General features: G+C 51.2%; 1 protein-coding gene and 1 long non-coding RNA gene across 3 annotated transcripts in view; one reads left to right on the forward strand and one right to left on the reverse strand.

Annotated features, from left to right (window-relative positions):
* MLXIP (MLX interacting protein) overlaps nucleotides 1–15,761 on the forward strand; it is a 1,610,055-nt gene that overhangs the window by 1,062,101 nt on the left and 532,193 nt on the right. The window lies entirely within an intron of this gene.
* The window catches only part of LOC138492452 (uncharacterized), a 249,553-nt gene that overhangs the window by 112,836 nt on the left and 120,956 nt on the right, over nucleotides 1–15,761 (reverse strand). For both annotated transcript variants that reach the window (XR_011276209.1, XR_011276208.1), the window contains exon 2: nucleotides 887–1,031. This is a non-coding gene — a long non-coding RNA (uncharacterized lncRNA). The remainder of the gene's footprint in view (nucleotides 1–886; nucleotides 1,032–15,761) is intronic.

The following is a 15,761-nucleotide window of genomic DNA, read 5'->3' on the forward strand; positions in this document are numbered from 1 at the left end:
ACACCAGTTTCTCTTGGTTCTGAACCTTTTCTACCATCCGATCCTCACTAACGCACGCCGCCCTCTTCTCTTGCAGAGCCATGTGAGTGCCTGGAGACTGCCCTTGTTTGGTAGTGGTGCATGGTATAAATCAACATAACATTCGTTTATCGTCTGGGAAGGCAACGTCATGCCCATGAGAAAATACTACCTTGCAACAATTAATTGGACCACATTGGCATCTCTTTCCATTTTGACCTTCACTCCTCTGCCCTACAGTGAACATAGAATTCGGATATTGCAGCCTTTAGCCAAACATGAACTGCAATTTTCAACACTAAACTGACCCATTAGGGCAGTCCTCTTGGTCCCTGCAGCAAATAGTAATGCTACTTAATATAACAAAGCCTCACCTACCTGACCTTTTACCTACTAATATAGGTATACTGACCCAAGTTCCCTCTTATATTACCTCTCTGCATGTGTATTTTCTGCATCCCTGATGTGTGGCACCGCTATATATATATTCGAATTACCCTGTGATATCACCAAGCCACATGACCACTGCATCACTGCCCGCGGCCTAGGGCTTTGCTAAAATAATTTTTGTAGCTTGTACTTAAGCCCCACCTGTGGATCACTAGATCCCCGCCTTCATAAGGAGATGGCTCTTAAAACTGTGCAAGCTACTCTTGGCAATTGAAAGTGCAAAGCAACAACTAAATCCAGGAAGAGAACCCACACTGAGTAGAAACTCCATTCCGATAAAAGGGGAAACAAAATGTCCCTGAAAAGGCATCCCGACCAAACAGGGAAAAATAAATCACATTGTGGCATAACTTCCACTGCCAAAATTATCGCTCATCAGTGACAGTCAGAGAAAGACACATCAAAAGGGAATTCTCACCTGTCTAAGTTGAAGTAATTGTCATCTTTCACTACATCAGTTGGTCGTTCGTCATCGGAGGGGGCCGTTAATGACATCCAGGAAGTCAACAAGGTGTTGTCCATTGGGAGGGCCCCATCCACGTTTCTCCGACAGAGCAGCAGGTCTGTAAGTGGTGAAAGCACAGTCAACGGTAAGAGACTTGTCAAAGGGGCATAGTCCATATACAGATAAAGTGCCATCGACTGAAAAGGAGTCATCAATGAAAAAGGCGTTGTCCACGGGCAAACATATATTATCAAACAAGAGCCCATCAGTGACAGCTACACTCTCAGTTTTTAAACAATCCAGCAGAAGACATTCATTCCATCAGCGGCTGGGGCAGACACGGCGACAGCTTTTCTATCCACTGTGAAAGTGTGGATTGGTGAAACACTCTGTGGCTCACATGTCTTCGCTAAGAGACATCTGCAATTGTTGACCAAAGTATGGCTGATGTGGACTACAATCCTGATGAAGACATGTTAATTCTGTCCCTTTGCTAAGGTCCTAATGCAAATCTTCCCATGCCACCTGAGTCGATGAGGTCATTACAACCCATAGTGTCCCAGTATGCGATATGCAAGTCTAGGAATGCTCTCAGAATAGGTTTCCCTTGAAAGGGTTTTGGAACGAACTACACTTGAAAACCCAAGTTGGAGCCACTCATGCCCAAGTAGCTTGGTTAAGAATCCTATCCTAGAACTGACAATTCTGCCGCTTATTCAGGCAGAAACCCCTGAGGGAGGCCTAGCCAATGTCTATCAACCAATTACAAAGAGACTTGCAGCACTGCAAGGAGCAACCAGATGACTGGGAAGATGGCCCCGGGGTATGAAGATCTTTCCGGTTTGCTCAGATTCCTTCATTCCAGGAGAGGGGAGAATGTCACTTGTGGGAAGTGACACATGGTACTGCTTAATAAGCAGGAGAAGACACCCCCTTTGTCCACAGCCTCTCTTCGGGATGAATTTGCGTCCAACCTCCTTAATCTCCAGGTGCCTGAGCAGGAGAATGTATCAATGTTTTACAAACACTGGTAAAGTCTGCATAGGTTAGTCACATATCTTCCGTTGTTGGATGAAATATGGAACGCAGGAAAGCTTCTTTTTAAGATTACTTTATTTGCCACTGACTCCAGTTTAGCCTCATAGAAATACCCTAGATTCCGCACCCCTTAGGTTAAGAGTCCCTCCTGAACTAGATTTTGTGGTTACTCTTGTTGTCATAAGGCAGTCTTTCGAGCCTAGCATGGCCCTGGTCATTCCACCACATAGTGATGGCAGATGGCTGAATGTGATTGGTTAGAATGTCATTAGCCACATCAAAGGGGGGCACAGCAGCAAGGCACCTGCAAAGTTTGTCACCACGGCTTGGCGACATGGTAACTGCGTGCACTCCGGTTTGGGCGCTCTTTACTTCTGACCTGGGAATGCCAAGTGTATGAAATTTGGTGTGAGAGTGCCGTGAACCCAGAGCTTGCGATGTACCAAGTTTCATGGGGCTCCTCGAAACGGCGCTGGTGTCAGAGCAAAGGTCCTGGGCAAGCTGGTCAGCCCACTGGTTGGCCCAGGGACACTTCAGAGAAGACTTACTTGCAGGATTTTATGAATGTGCCGAGAATAGTTGTTCCCACTATTCTAATGGGTTGAAGCGTCTTCGCAGACCTACTAGTTCGATCAGATGCAGAGGGGTCCGGCGGGATGACAGCGGGTTCAGGGTGCCAAACCTCCCAGCGGGTCACCAGCGGTTCCTCAACTCAGCTTCTTAGTTTCAGGATACTTGGATCCTATACTTCGTTCAGTGAGAACTCAAGAGATCTACCTGGTATGGGTGTTTGGCACCTTCTCTTATCCAGAATCACCTTCGTTCCAAAACGAAGAGGGCCCAATGGGAGATCTGCTCAGATACAGGCACACCGTACATGGACCAATCATGGACCACAGAGGTCTCACTCATTCACAGCACACCAGACTCTCTGGCACCCAGGATGTGTATTGGAACCAGACAGTCCAACCCACATCCTGGAAGCACAAACACAAGGTATGCAGAAGCCCACGAAAGCTTGGTGTTTCGCAGGAGAATGCATACCCAAATAAGGACTGACCCGGGTCGGCTCGGCCTGGGAAAAGTGAAGGGGCAAGATGGCCAAAGGACAGGACAAAGAACCTCCTGGCATGGCCATTTTGGAGGCAGGCATCCTTTCTGTATCAAATGCGGTAAAAACGGTTTGCATGGCAGGTAAGGGTTAAAAATGTATGAAAAGATAAGCTGCCACCATCCCTGTCCAAGGCATATCTGCACTTCTCCTAAAAAATCCTTCGGGGGGTTTCTAGGGCCCTGTGAAATGACAGGAGGACCCAAGCGCACTGTACTGTAAGGTACATTGTGCACTTGTAACATGTTGCAGAAAAGTTGCAACATTGACAAGTACTAAGGGAAACAAAGTCTCCCAGTACTAACTGTCTTTAAGGGCATGTCAGTTTCTGTCATGGTCATGAAGTAAGGGGCACAGGCATGCAGGGGTCGCAAACACAGGAGACCTGGGTGGACACTGTCCTGGCACCTTTGGCGCCGGGCTCATGAACAAAAGTAAACAAGAACATCCATTTAACACCAAAACGCTTTTATTATGGACTGAAGGCTGTGCTCCACTGGCAAAGTCAGCAGCAAAATGTTGGGGGTGGGGGGTACACAACTGGAGGGAAAACTTCACATAACTGGGAATCTTTTCTAATACTCGCCCCTCCTAGACCAAGGGCAGGGGGAATGAATCCACCCCTGGATGAGTCTCATGTTCAGGTTGGTTAAACATTCTGGACAACCCATCACCAGTGCTATGTTGGACACTTGGCCTATGCTCAATAGTGAAGTCAACGCCTTGAAGGCTTATGGACCACTTGAGCAAATTTGGATTCTCTACCTTCATGTTCATTAGCCACTTTAAGGGCTTATGGTCAGTTTGCACAGTGAATTGGGTCCCATAGAGGTAGGGCCTCACCTTCCTTTGGGCCCACACAACAGAGAAACATAATTTCGAAGGGATTGTGTCCTCCGACGTATTCCTTATCTTTGATAATACGTTTTCAGCTTGCTGGCCCGGAATTTTTTTCTGTAGAGGGCGCTGCGCGTCGACGTCCGCCGAGTCGATGTCCCTCGACGGCCACCGTATCGGCGCCGACGTCATAACCCATAAATAGCCACGCGCTGTGTCCGTTGTTCAGTTCCGTTTTTCCGCGCTTCGTGGGGCCTCGGAACGTCGTTGCTCAGTTCAGTCAGGATAACTACTATATCTACTCGAATAATACCTTCTCGTTCTCGATGGCATCTTCATCGGAACCAACGATGCCGCGATCCAGCTTCAAGAAATGTCGAGACTGCGGTAAAAAAATGTCGATAACGGATCCACACAGGACCTGCTTGTGGTGCTTGGGATCCGAGCACCATTGTTCGGAATGTGATGACTGCATGTCCATGACGGCGAAAGCCTTGAAGGAGTGCAAGGGGAAGCTCGAGAGAGGTAAGTCAGTCAAAACCTCCTCGAAGGTTTCTTCGGCTGAATCGAGGCATTCGTCTCCTCGCCTTCGAAAACATTCCCATTCTAGATCTCGAAGTAGCTCCCACCAATCGTCGAGATCAAGACACTCAAAAAAGAGACGTCGAGGATCCCCTTCCTCGTCGTCTTCTGTGTCCCCAGAAAGGGTCTCCTGTCCCACTAAACACAGCTCTCAAGCTGAGTGGGAGGAATTCAGAAGGGAAATGTTAAGCGTTTTCGAGAACGCGGCCTCGACCCCTTTGAAGACAGCTGAGGGTGATACTCCGGGTGAAAAACCCAAAAAATCAAAACGTTGCAAGTCGCAGCACCCGGCGAAACATTCCACCCGAGAGCGCCACGAGCCATCGGGTAAGAAGGCACCATCTTGGATGCCGTCGTCGAAGATTCCTTCGACGCACGGGTCGGTGCCATCGACGCACGGGTCGGTGCCATCGACACCGTTGTCGAAGGGTTCCTCGACGCATCGGTCGATCGACTCGACGCCATCGTCAACGCCGATGAAAGAGAAGACCAAGCCCACTCCACAGCCAACGGTGATTCCAAGGGCCTCCGGCATGATGCTGAGACCGTCGTCGATGTCCTCGAGTAGGATCCCGATCCTCTCGAATTCTTTGAGACCCCTTCCAGTTTTTTCGACGCCGTTCTCGGCGCCTTAAAAGCCTGTCACATCGGCGTCGACGACATCGACGTTTTCTCGCCCAATAATGACGAGTTTGGCTCCTTCTGCCTTAGAGATGGGTTTTACACCATTTCAGAGGTCAGAGTACCCTGGACTATCTTCAATTTATGAAGAGGGGGAATATTCTGACCAGGAAACATTTGGGTTACAGAGGGCCACACTGCCTATTTCAGAGGATTTCACCTCTGAGGAAAGAAGGCTGAAGGACCTACAGGAGTCACTACATGAGGCAAGTGGGCTGGACACTTCCCCAGAAGTGGAATTTGTTAAACCAGACCCAGGGGAACATGCCGAAACACCCTATAGAACCCTTATGGCAAGAATTATTGAATTTATGGGTTGATCTGCGCCTTCACCTGTTTTTCAACAGGATGACCTAACAGACATATTAGACAAAGGTCCACAGGAGGACCCTGTGGTCCCCTTCCATGCAGCCTTACAAAGGAAAATTACATCTAATTGGGAAACTCCTGAAGTTATCCCTGTGGTCAATAAAAGATTGTCAGCCAAGTATAGGGTAGCGGCTGCTGACCCTGAATACTTATCAAAACACCCAAATCCAGAGAGCCTGGTGGTTCAAGCGGCAACTTCATCTAGCAGTAGGACCGCTTACCCTACTGTCCTACAGTATAGAGATGACAAGAGGTACGATTCTATGGCAAAGAAAGTCTTCTCTGCTTGTAGTATGGCGTTGAAGTCCATCAACGCCACCCGTACGCTCGCCAGGTTCAGTCACACACTATGGGAGTGTGCTTCATCAGCGGCTGACTACATACCCGAAGGAGAGGAAAAGGAAGCCTTCCTTAACATTATTAAAGATGGCAAAGATGCCATGTGCGAATCACTTCAAACTGGCATCGATTCCGCTGACAGTATCAGCAGGGCCATGGCGGCAAGTACAACAATCCGCAGGCATGCGTGGTTGCGAAAGTCTGGCTTTGCTCCAGATGTACAGGCCAGACTTTTGAATATGCCCTTTGACGGCTCTTCACTATTCGGAAAAAGGCTGATGACAGTCTGGAAAAGTTGCAGCACCAACAGGAAGTGCGATCTGTTCTGTTCAAGGGAATTTCCCCTGAGAGGAGCTCTAGGAGACATGTTCGTAGTTGTATGTGGGGGTTTACAGGAGAGAGCTTGTAGCTCGCTCACCCTCCTAGCAGATGTTAGTGCTACCAATAGGACAGTTTTAAGCGTGAGAAATCTCAGTGCACAAGAGTGAAGTGGTTCGAATGGAGTGCCCATTAGGAAGTTTAAGACTAAATTTAAGTCCCATAAGGGAACCTGGAATGGTTTTGGAGGATAAACATTAGTTAATCCCTTGAGAAATTGTACCACTAGAGGAAGTTTGAAATACGATGATTCCTCCGCAGTGCGCTTGAAGATAGAAAGCGCTGCGAGATAGCCTTTTACAGTGCCAACTTGAAGGCCTGAGTTTGCCAAGTAGAGTAGAAACGATAACACTGTTGGTGTACCACATGAAAAAGGGTTGATATTCTCTTCCCTACACCAGCTGCAAAATTTGTTCCAACGGCAGCGGTATAAAGACTTTGTTGCTGGCCTTCTGGCCGAAAGCAACGCCTCCATGACGTCATCAGGGAGATCCCAATCCTTGTACCTCACCCTTTCAGAAGCCAAGCGTGAAGGTTGGGGGTTCTGGTGTCTGGATGGAGAACCTGACCTCCCTTCTGCGAGAGAAGATTCTCTTTGAGTGGAAGACGGATTGGAGGACAGATGGACATATCTAGAAGGTCGGGGTACCACGTTCTCCTGGCCCAATCCGGGGCAATTGGGATCATGGTTTTCCGGAATCTTCTCAACCTCCTGATCATTTGAGGAATAACAGGAACTGGTGGGAATGCGTAAAGGAGTGGAAACTCCCAGTCCACTACGTCGGAGGAACATCCCGTCGAAAGAATGTTACAAGGTAAGAAGTAACTTGTTCTTCGAGGGGATTGGGTCCTCCGACGTATTCCATATCTATGACAGGTAATGTCCACAGCTGTGCTGCTTCGGAAAATCTTTGGCGTCTGCGTCCTGCGTCGATGACGTCGATGCGCCATCCCCAAGGACCTCCTCCGACTGCCGACGTCACCCGATGTGATAAGTAGGGCGCACGACACCCATAGCCTCAGTTCTGTTTTTTCCGCGAACGTGTTCGCTTCGTGAATCTCGGTACGCCTCGACTCGTTGGAGTTTGCTGTTTCCTATTCTCGGTTCGCTGAACCTGTTCGGTTTGTTGTGAGGACCTGTTCATGGCGATGTCTTTCTCGTCTTCAACCCCGTGTCCGGGCTTCAAGAACTTCGGGGACTGTGGGTCCAAGATGTCGGTCACGGACTCGCACGACACCTGCCTCTGGTGCCTCGGGGAGGCCCACGATACGGACGACTGTGTCGACTACCAGTTGCTCACTGCAAAGGCCTTGCGGGAACGCAAGAAGAAGCTGTCGGTAGGACGGGTGTCTAAGCCCCGGAAGTTGAGGTCTGCGGGGCTTTCGACAGATGACTCTGCGTCATCGTCGGAAGTCCGGTGGGTCTCCTTCCAGGAGTCGGTCTCGCCACTCCTCTGCCTCTTCGAGGCATTCCAGGAAGCGCCGGCATAGGTCGCCTTCCCCGTCCTCTTCCGAGGACTCCGCCCGTCAGCGGGTCGCTTATCTCTCCATGCAAGCGACACCAGAGGAATGGGCTTCCTTCAGGAAGCAGATGCTAGCGATTCTGGAATCGCAGGGCACCGGTCCTTCCGCGCCTCCGAGTGGGGTCGGTCGGCACCGGTCGAGAGACACCGCTCATACGCTTTCGGGCTCGAGTGGTCGGCATGGCTCGCGGGAGAGGTCCCGCTCGGACAAGGATAGCCGTTCTCGCCATGCCCGTGTCAGGTCCCGGTCCTCGACGCGCTCGAGACCGTGTGATCCTGTGCCGTCTTCGAAGAAGACGTCGACGCCTGTGGCGCCAAGGTCGTCGACGATTTCTCTCGAGGCTCTGCCTCCGAGGGGGTCGTCGACGCCGTCGGCGCCTAGGTTGTCGAGAGACACGCTCGGAGCTCCGGCTTCGAGGACTGTGTCGACGCTGCCGATGCTGGCGGCGCTGCAGCTGACATCGACGCCGATTTGCTCGACGTCGACGCCTTTTCTGTCGGCGCCGGCTCGTTCGGCGCCCTCGACGCCTTTTCTGTCGGCGCTGACTCGTTCGGCTCCCTCAACGCCTTTCGAGGCGGTGGTGTCGGAGGGGCCCCGTGGCATGGGGTTTGCCCCTAGAAAGCCTATGGCTAAGGTCCGGCACTGCTTTGGTCCACAGAGGTCTTCCTCTCCCCGCCTGGAGTACATTTCAGAGGGTGATGAAGGCTCTGATGGCGGCCTGGTTCCGGTTACGGTTCCAGATGACCTTATCTGGGGCCATAGCCAGTTTGATGACTTGAGGCAGTCGCTGCATGATGCCAATGGACTGGACACCTCTCCGGAGGTGGAGTTTTGTACGCCGGAGCCTGGCTCTCATGCCGATTCTTCATATCAGCGCCTTAAATCTCGGTCTACCGAGTACTTGGGTTGGTCAGCTCCCCCAGGGGAGTTCGTTCAGGATGATCTCACGGACATCCTTGATCTCGGTCCACCCACTGACCCGGTTTTGCCTTTTCATATGGCTCTGCAGAGAAGGGTGGCGGCGGCTTGGCCTGCTCCAGAGAGTCTCCCGGCAGTGGGCAAGTCTTTGTCGCGAAAATACCGTCCAGCCAGTAGCGACCCCTGCTACTTGTCTAGGCACCCCACCCCAGAGAGTTTGGTGGTGCAGGCGGCTATGGCCCCGGCAAAGCAGGCGTCATATCCTACCATCCCTCCGGATAGGGACGACAAACGTTTTGACGGCTGGGCGAAGAAAATGTTTTCTTCGGGGGGGTATGGCGCTTCAGGCGGCCAACTCCATATGTGCCTTGTCTCGTTTCACACACACTCTGTGGAACTGTGTTGCATTAGCGGCTGATCATATTCCCGAAGGGGACGAACGGGATGGTTTCCTTGCTATGGTTCAAGATGGCAAGGATGCTATGTGTGAGGCCGTTCAGTCGGGTTTGGACTTGGCGGATTGTGTCAGCCGGTCCATGGCAGCAAGCACTGTAATGCGCAGGTTTGCATGGTTGCGGAAGTCTGGGTCCGCTCCTGATGTGCAGTCCCGGCTCCTCAACATGCCTTTTGACGGTGAACACCTTTTTGGCAGCAAGGCTGACGAGAGCCTTGAGAGGTTGCAGACCTCCAAAGCTGCAGCAAAGTCGTTGGGCGCTGCAGTTCACCAACCTCCGCCTTTTCGTCCTAGGGGACAGCAATGGAGGGGTGGTTCCTTTCGCTATTACTCTTCCTTCAGTAGCGCGAGGGGAGCTAGCAGTCAGAGGCCATCGTAAGAGTGCCAGAGGTGGAAACAAAGGTACTCGAGGTGCCAAGGCCGCTCGGGCAGTTGTCTCTTTGCCCTCAGGCAACGCCGCAGCTGCTACCACTCAGTCATGAGGCCAGGTCCCATGGTTCGCCAGTTGGGGGAAGGCTGGCGCAGCATCTCGTAGAGTGGCAAGCCATTACTTTGGATGTGTGGGTTCTGGCGATCATAACCCATGGCTACTGTCTTCCTTTTCGGCAGAGGCCTCACGACAATCCACCAGGGAACCTCTTTGAAGTGTCCGGATCCGCTCCTTGCACAGGAAATTCAAGCCCTGCTGGAGAAAGGTGCCATAGAACTGGTGCCTGTAGCGGAGAGGAACAAGGGATGGTATTCCCCTTATTTTTTGATTTCGAAGAAAGACGGGGGATTGAGACCCATCATGGACTTGCGCGGTTTGAACAAACTCCTCAGGAAGGACAAGTTCAAGATGGTGACTCTTTCTCAAGTCCTCCAGGCCCTTCAACTTCAGGACTGGTTGGTGTCTCTCGACCTCAAGGATGCTTACATCCATGTGCCGATCCATCCCAAGCACAAGAAGTACCTGAGGTTCGCGGTTGGCGACTCGCACTTTCAGTTTCGGGTCCTGCCGTTCGGATTGACCTCCGCCCGAGGGTTTTCACCAAGCTCATGGTGGTGGTGGCAGCGCATCTCAGGAAAGGGGGGATTCACGTCTATCCCTACCTGGACGATTGGTTGATCAGGGGGAGCTCTCCCGAGCAAGTCCTGGATCATCTGTCCGTCACCTGCCACTCCCTTCACAGGCTGGGCTTCTTCCTCAATTTAAATAAGTCCCATTTGACACCAACACAGCGGCTCCAGTACATAGGAGCAGTGCTCGACACGTCCCTGGGGCAGTGTTTTCCTCCTCAGGTGAGGGCTCTTCACATTCAGCAGATGGTGCACAAGTTTCAGCTTGTCCAGAATCTCCCAGCGTCCGAATTCTTGAGACTGCTCGGCCTCATGGCATCCTGCATTCTTCTGGTGCCAGAGGCTCATCTGCGGATGAGATCTTTGCAGTGGGCACTCAAGCTCCAGTGGTCTCAGTCCTCCGGCAGGCTGTCGGACCCTGTTCAGGTGCTGCCCTCGGTAGCCCGGGACCTTCTGTTGTGGGCCGTCGAGGGCAATCTGATGAAGGGGCCCCATTTTGGCTGCCCTGGCCGGAGGTGACGATCGTGACAGATGCATCCCTCACGGGATGGGGAGCTCATGCCAACGAGTTGACAGTCAGCGGTCGTCGGTCTCCGTCGGAGTCCAGACTCCATATCAATCTGTTGGAGCTGAGGGCCGTCAGGCTAGCCCTGAAGGCTTTTCTGCCGACTGTGCGCGGAAAGAGTGTCCTGATTCTAACGGACAACACGATGGCCATGCACTACCTCAACAAAAAGGGGGGGGGCAGGGTCACTTCCGCTGTGCAGGGAGGCGATGCAGCTCGAATTCTGGGCCATCCAGCAGGAAGTTTCGATCTCGGCTGTTCATCTGGCCGGAGACGACAACGAGACGGCGGACGCTCTGAGCAGGCAGAGTTCGATCTCTCACGAGTGGGAGCTGGCTCAGGAGATTCTCCTGGAGATCTTCACCCTTTGGGGGACCCCTCAAGTGGATCTCTTCGCCTCCAGTGTCAACCGGAAGTGCGAAAGGTTTTGCTCGCGGGAATTTCCTCCAAAAGGAGCCTTAGGAGATGCGTTCGTGGTGGAGTGGTCATTCCCACTGCTGTATGCGTTTCCTCCAGTCCCCGTCATCCCGCAAGTGCTACGGAGGTTACGGAGGTTCGGTTCCCGGATGATCCTCATTGCTCCGGCGTGGACCCGGAGGACGTGGTACCCGGACCTTCTCGACTTGTCCATCTGCCCTCCACGTCGTCTTCCCTACCGAGACGATCTGCTCTCACGGGAGGGGGGTCAGGTTCTCCATCCAGAGGTCAGATCCCTCAATCTTCACGCTTGGAATCTGAAAGGTTGAGGTATATGGATTGGGACCTCCCTGAAGACGTGATGGAGGTGTTGCTCTCGGCCAGGCGGCCGGCAACTAAGTCTCTGTACCGTTGCCGTTGGAGAAAGTTCTGCGACTGGTGCAGAGTTCAGAATGTGGATCCTTTTGAATGTGACATTCCCATGGTTCTGTCTTTTTTGCTTTCTTTGGCCCACAGGGGCTTGCAAGTGGGGACCATTAAAGGTTACCTGGCGGCACTGTCCATATTTAAGTGCTTGTCTGAAGAGTGTTCCTATGTTAAAATTCCTTTAATTTCGCAGTTTCTGAAAGGGCTCACTAATGTGTTCCCTCCGTCACCTTTTCTGGTGCCAGGTTGGGATTTGAACCTTGTTCTTAAGTTTCCTATGGGTGCTCCGTTTGAGCCTTTACGTTAACTCTGAAAACTCTGTTTTTGGTTGCGGTTACTTCCGCTCGCAGAGTGAGTGAGTTACAGGCACTTTCAGTTAAGCCACCCTTCACTGTGTTTCACAAGGACAGGGTTGTCCTTCGAGTTCGTCCTTCTTTTCTTCCGAAGGTGGTTTCCGAATTTCATTTGAGCCAGAAGGTTGTTCTTCCGGCGTTCTATCCTCCTCCACATCCTGGTAAGGAAGAAGAGAGGCTCCATAGGCTTGATCCTAGGAGAGCGTTGAGCTTTTATATCTCCCGCATGTCCCGTGTCAGAGTGGACGATCAACTTTTCATTGGTTATGCTGGAAAGCGTTTGGGACAAGCTGTGACGAAACAGACTTTGGCTCGTTGGATTATTTTAGCTATCTCCGAGTGTTACCGCTTGGCGGGTAAGGACCCTCCGGCTGGCTTGCGGGCCCATTCTACCAGAGGAGTGGCTGCGTTTACTGCCCTGCAAAGGGGAGTTCCTATTCGTCACATCTGTGATGCAGCCACCTGGGCTTCAGTACATACTTTTGTACATCACTATTCCCTCGATTCCATCAGAGGGCAAGATCTGGCCTTTGGCAAGGCAGTTCTCTATTCCGTAATTTGATTGGGCATGCCAAATTTGTATTCTAAATTCTTTCCAACCTCCATGCTTGGTACTGCTTTGGGAGTCTGTCATAGATATGGAATACGTCGGAGGACCCAATCCCCTCGAAGAACAAGTTACTTTCTTACCTGGTAACGTTCTTTCGATGGGATGGTCCAAAGACGTATTCCATATCGCTCCCTCCCTGCCTTCCCCGCTGCAGAATTTCTTTTGCGATTGCAGCTTGCGTTCCGCAAGGCCTTGTGTGTCTGACTGGCAGAAAACTGGTGGCACACGTTCTGGGAAAAAATTATAACTGAGGCTATGGGCTTCGTGCGTCCTACTTATCACATCGAGTGACGTCGGCCGTCGGAGGAGGTCCTCGGGGACGGCGCATCGACGTCATCGACGCAGGATGCAGACGCCAAAGATTTTCCGAAGCAGCACAGCTGTGGACATTACCTGTCATAGATATGGAATACGTCGTCGGACAATCCCATAGAAAGATAGTTACCAGGTAAGAAAGTAACTCGTTCTTCTCTGCTGTTGACCATCTGAGCTCTCTGGCCTTAAGCTGGCGACTAATGAAGCCAATAGGGTGTTCCTTACCCTTCTCTATTTGTGATAGTACAGCTCCTAGCCCAGTGTTTGAGGCATCTGTCTGCACAATAAAAGGTCTTTGGTAATAAGGAGCCCTGATGACAGGGGCCTGGCACAAGGAGTCTTTTAAGCCATTGAAGGTCTTGCCACACTCTTCAGACCAAGTTATCTTCTTGTGTTTCTTAGGAATGGTGAGAGTGGTGAGAGCAGTCAGAGGGGCAGCTATGGTGCCGTAGTCTGCCATGAAACTCCTGTAGTACCCAGTGAGTCCTAAAAAGGCTCTCACTTGGGTTTGGGTAGTGGGGGTAGGCCAGTCTTGCACTGCTTGTAACTTACTGGGTAGGGGCTGTATCCTCCCTCCACCTGCTTCATGTCCAAGGTAGACCACTGAACCTTGTCCAATCTGGCACTTACAGGCCTTTATGGTGAAGTGGGCCTTGTGAAGAGCCTCCAACACATTCCTAAGGTGTTTCACATGATTCTCCCAGGTTGCACTGAAAACTGCTTTATCATCCAGATATGCAAGACAGAATTCATCCAACCCATTAAGGATATGATTCACAAGCCTCTAGAAAGTGGCAGGTGCATTCTTCAACCCAAATGGCATTACCCTGAACTGGTAAAGACCCTCTGGTGTTGAGAAAGCGGTCTTCTCCTTTGCATGTTCTGCAAGAGCTATATGCCAATGGCCTGAAGTGAGGTCAAATGTGCTGAAGTATTTTGAGGCATCCAAAGTATCCACCAGTTCATCTGTTCTAGGCAAGGGGTGTCAATCTATCTTGGTGACAGCACTCAGAGCCCTGTAATCCACACAGAACCTCAGCTCAGAGGGGCCTGCCTTTGGAACCAAAACCACTTGGCTGGACCAAGGGATACTAGAGCGTTCAATCACCCCAAGATCCAATATCCTGCTGACCTCTGTCTTAATGTAAGACCTTACTTTGACATTCTGTAGCCCCTACTTTTAGCAGTTACACTATCTCCTGCGTCCATGTCATGCTTGCACCAAGGTGCCAAAGAAGGAGCTTGCGAAAACAGGGTGGGAAACTGCCTCAGCAGACTTTTCACCTCATCCTGTTGAACAGAAGTCAGGTGAGGGGCCACTTTGACACCCTCAATGGAGCTGTCTGAAGGACTGCCCTGGAACAGGTCAGTGAGAGGTTCTGACTCTTCCTCAACATCTGAAGCCAGCCGCGTTAGCTATTTCAACTCTTGGGATAAAAGCCTTCAGTCTATTCACATGGAACGCTTTTGGAGTTTGTCCAGCTCTTCCAAGGTGCACTAAATAGTTGACCGTACCCAGTGACTCAACCACTGTGTAAGGGCCTGGCCATTTGCCCTGTAAAGCTCTAGGTCTTATCGGATTCATGATCAGGACTTGCTGGTCTGGTGTGAAATTGATGAGGGCAGCCTTCTGGTCACACCAGTGTTTCATCAGTGCTTGCCCTGCCTTCAGTTTCTCACTAGCCAGACCCATCAGGATTACCATCCTTTTTCTGAGTCCTAGCACATAGTCTACTACATTGGTAGTGACAGGGGGAGTGGGCATCTCCCACCCCTCCTTCGCTATTGCTAAGGGTCCCCAGAAGTTCAAAGGGGCTGACGCCAACACCCTCCTGAGGTACCTCTCTGTAGGCAAACAGGTAAGCATGGCAATAGAAGATTCCATTTTCTTCTTTGGGGCTCTACTAGTGCCCCAATCATGCTCTTAAGGGTCCTGTTGAACCGCTCAATGAGACCATTGGATTGTGGGTGGTATGCAGATAAAAACATATAGGTGACACCACATTCCTTCCACATGGCCTGCATATACTTTGACATAAAGTTGCTGCCCCTATCGGACACAACTTCTTTAGGGAAGCCAACCCTAGTAAATATGCCAAGTAAAACCTTTGCAACTTGGCAGTCAGTCGTCAATGGGATCGCCTCAGGATACATGGTGGCATGGTCGACCAGCACCAGGATAAACCTATTGCCTGAGGATGTTTGGGGGACAAGGGGACCAACAATGTCAATCCCTACCCTCTCAAATGGTACTCCCACTACTGGGAGTGGTATCAATTGAGCTTGGATTGTTGTGCCACTTTTCCCAGATAACTGGCATGTGGCACAACTCTGCAGTGGCTTTCTACTTGCACCCCTATCTTGGGCCAGTAGAAGTGTATGGATAACCATTGCTTGGTTCTCTTGATGCCAAGGTGACCAGCAAAGGGGACTTCATGCACCAACTGCAAGAGGAAGGGTCATACATCAAGGGGAACCACCAACCTCCTATGGTCTCCTTCTGTAGACTCTGCAGGCTCACTGTAGGGGAGCCCACCTTCCCAATAAATCCTATGCTTCCCAAGAGGTTCACCCTCAAGCTTGGTGCAGGCCTGTCTCCTTAGGCCTTCCAAAGATGGGCACTCACGTTAGGCCTCACTGAACTCAATCCTGTCTGGACCACCTTCCACTAACAAACTCTGTAGTTTAGGATGGTCATGGGGATTGAGGATTTCAGGCAACACCTCTTCCTTGTCTGGTTCAGGTGTTTGACCAACTACCTCCACCTCAGTGGTAGTTGAGTTAGGGACAATATCCTCTTTGTCTCTTTTGTCTTTCTTGACTCCTTTAGCCTTGGGTTTTCCCTTTGGCTAATGCTTGGCATTGGACTTGA

The sequence above is a fragment of the Ambystoma mexicanum genome, chromosome 10 (genome assembly GCF_040938575.1).
Source record: "Ambystoma mexicanum isolate Mex_15411 chromosome 10, UKY_AmexF1_1, whole genome shotgun sequence".
NCBI lineage: Eukaryota > Metazoa > Chordata > Amphibia > Caudata > Ambystomatidae > Ambystoma > Ambystoma mexicanum.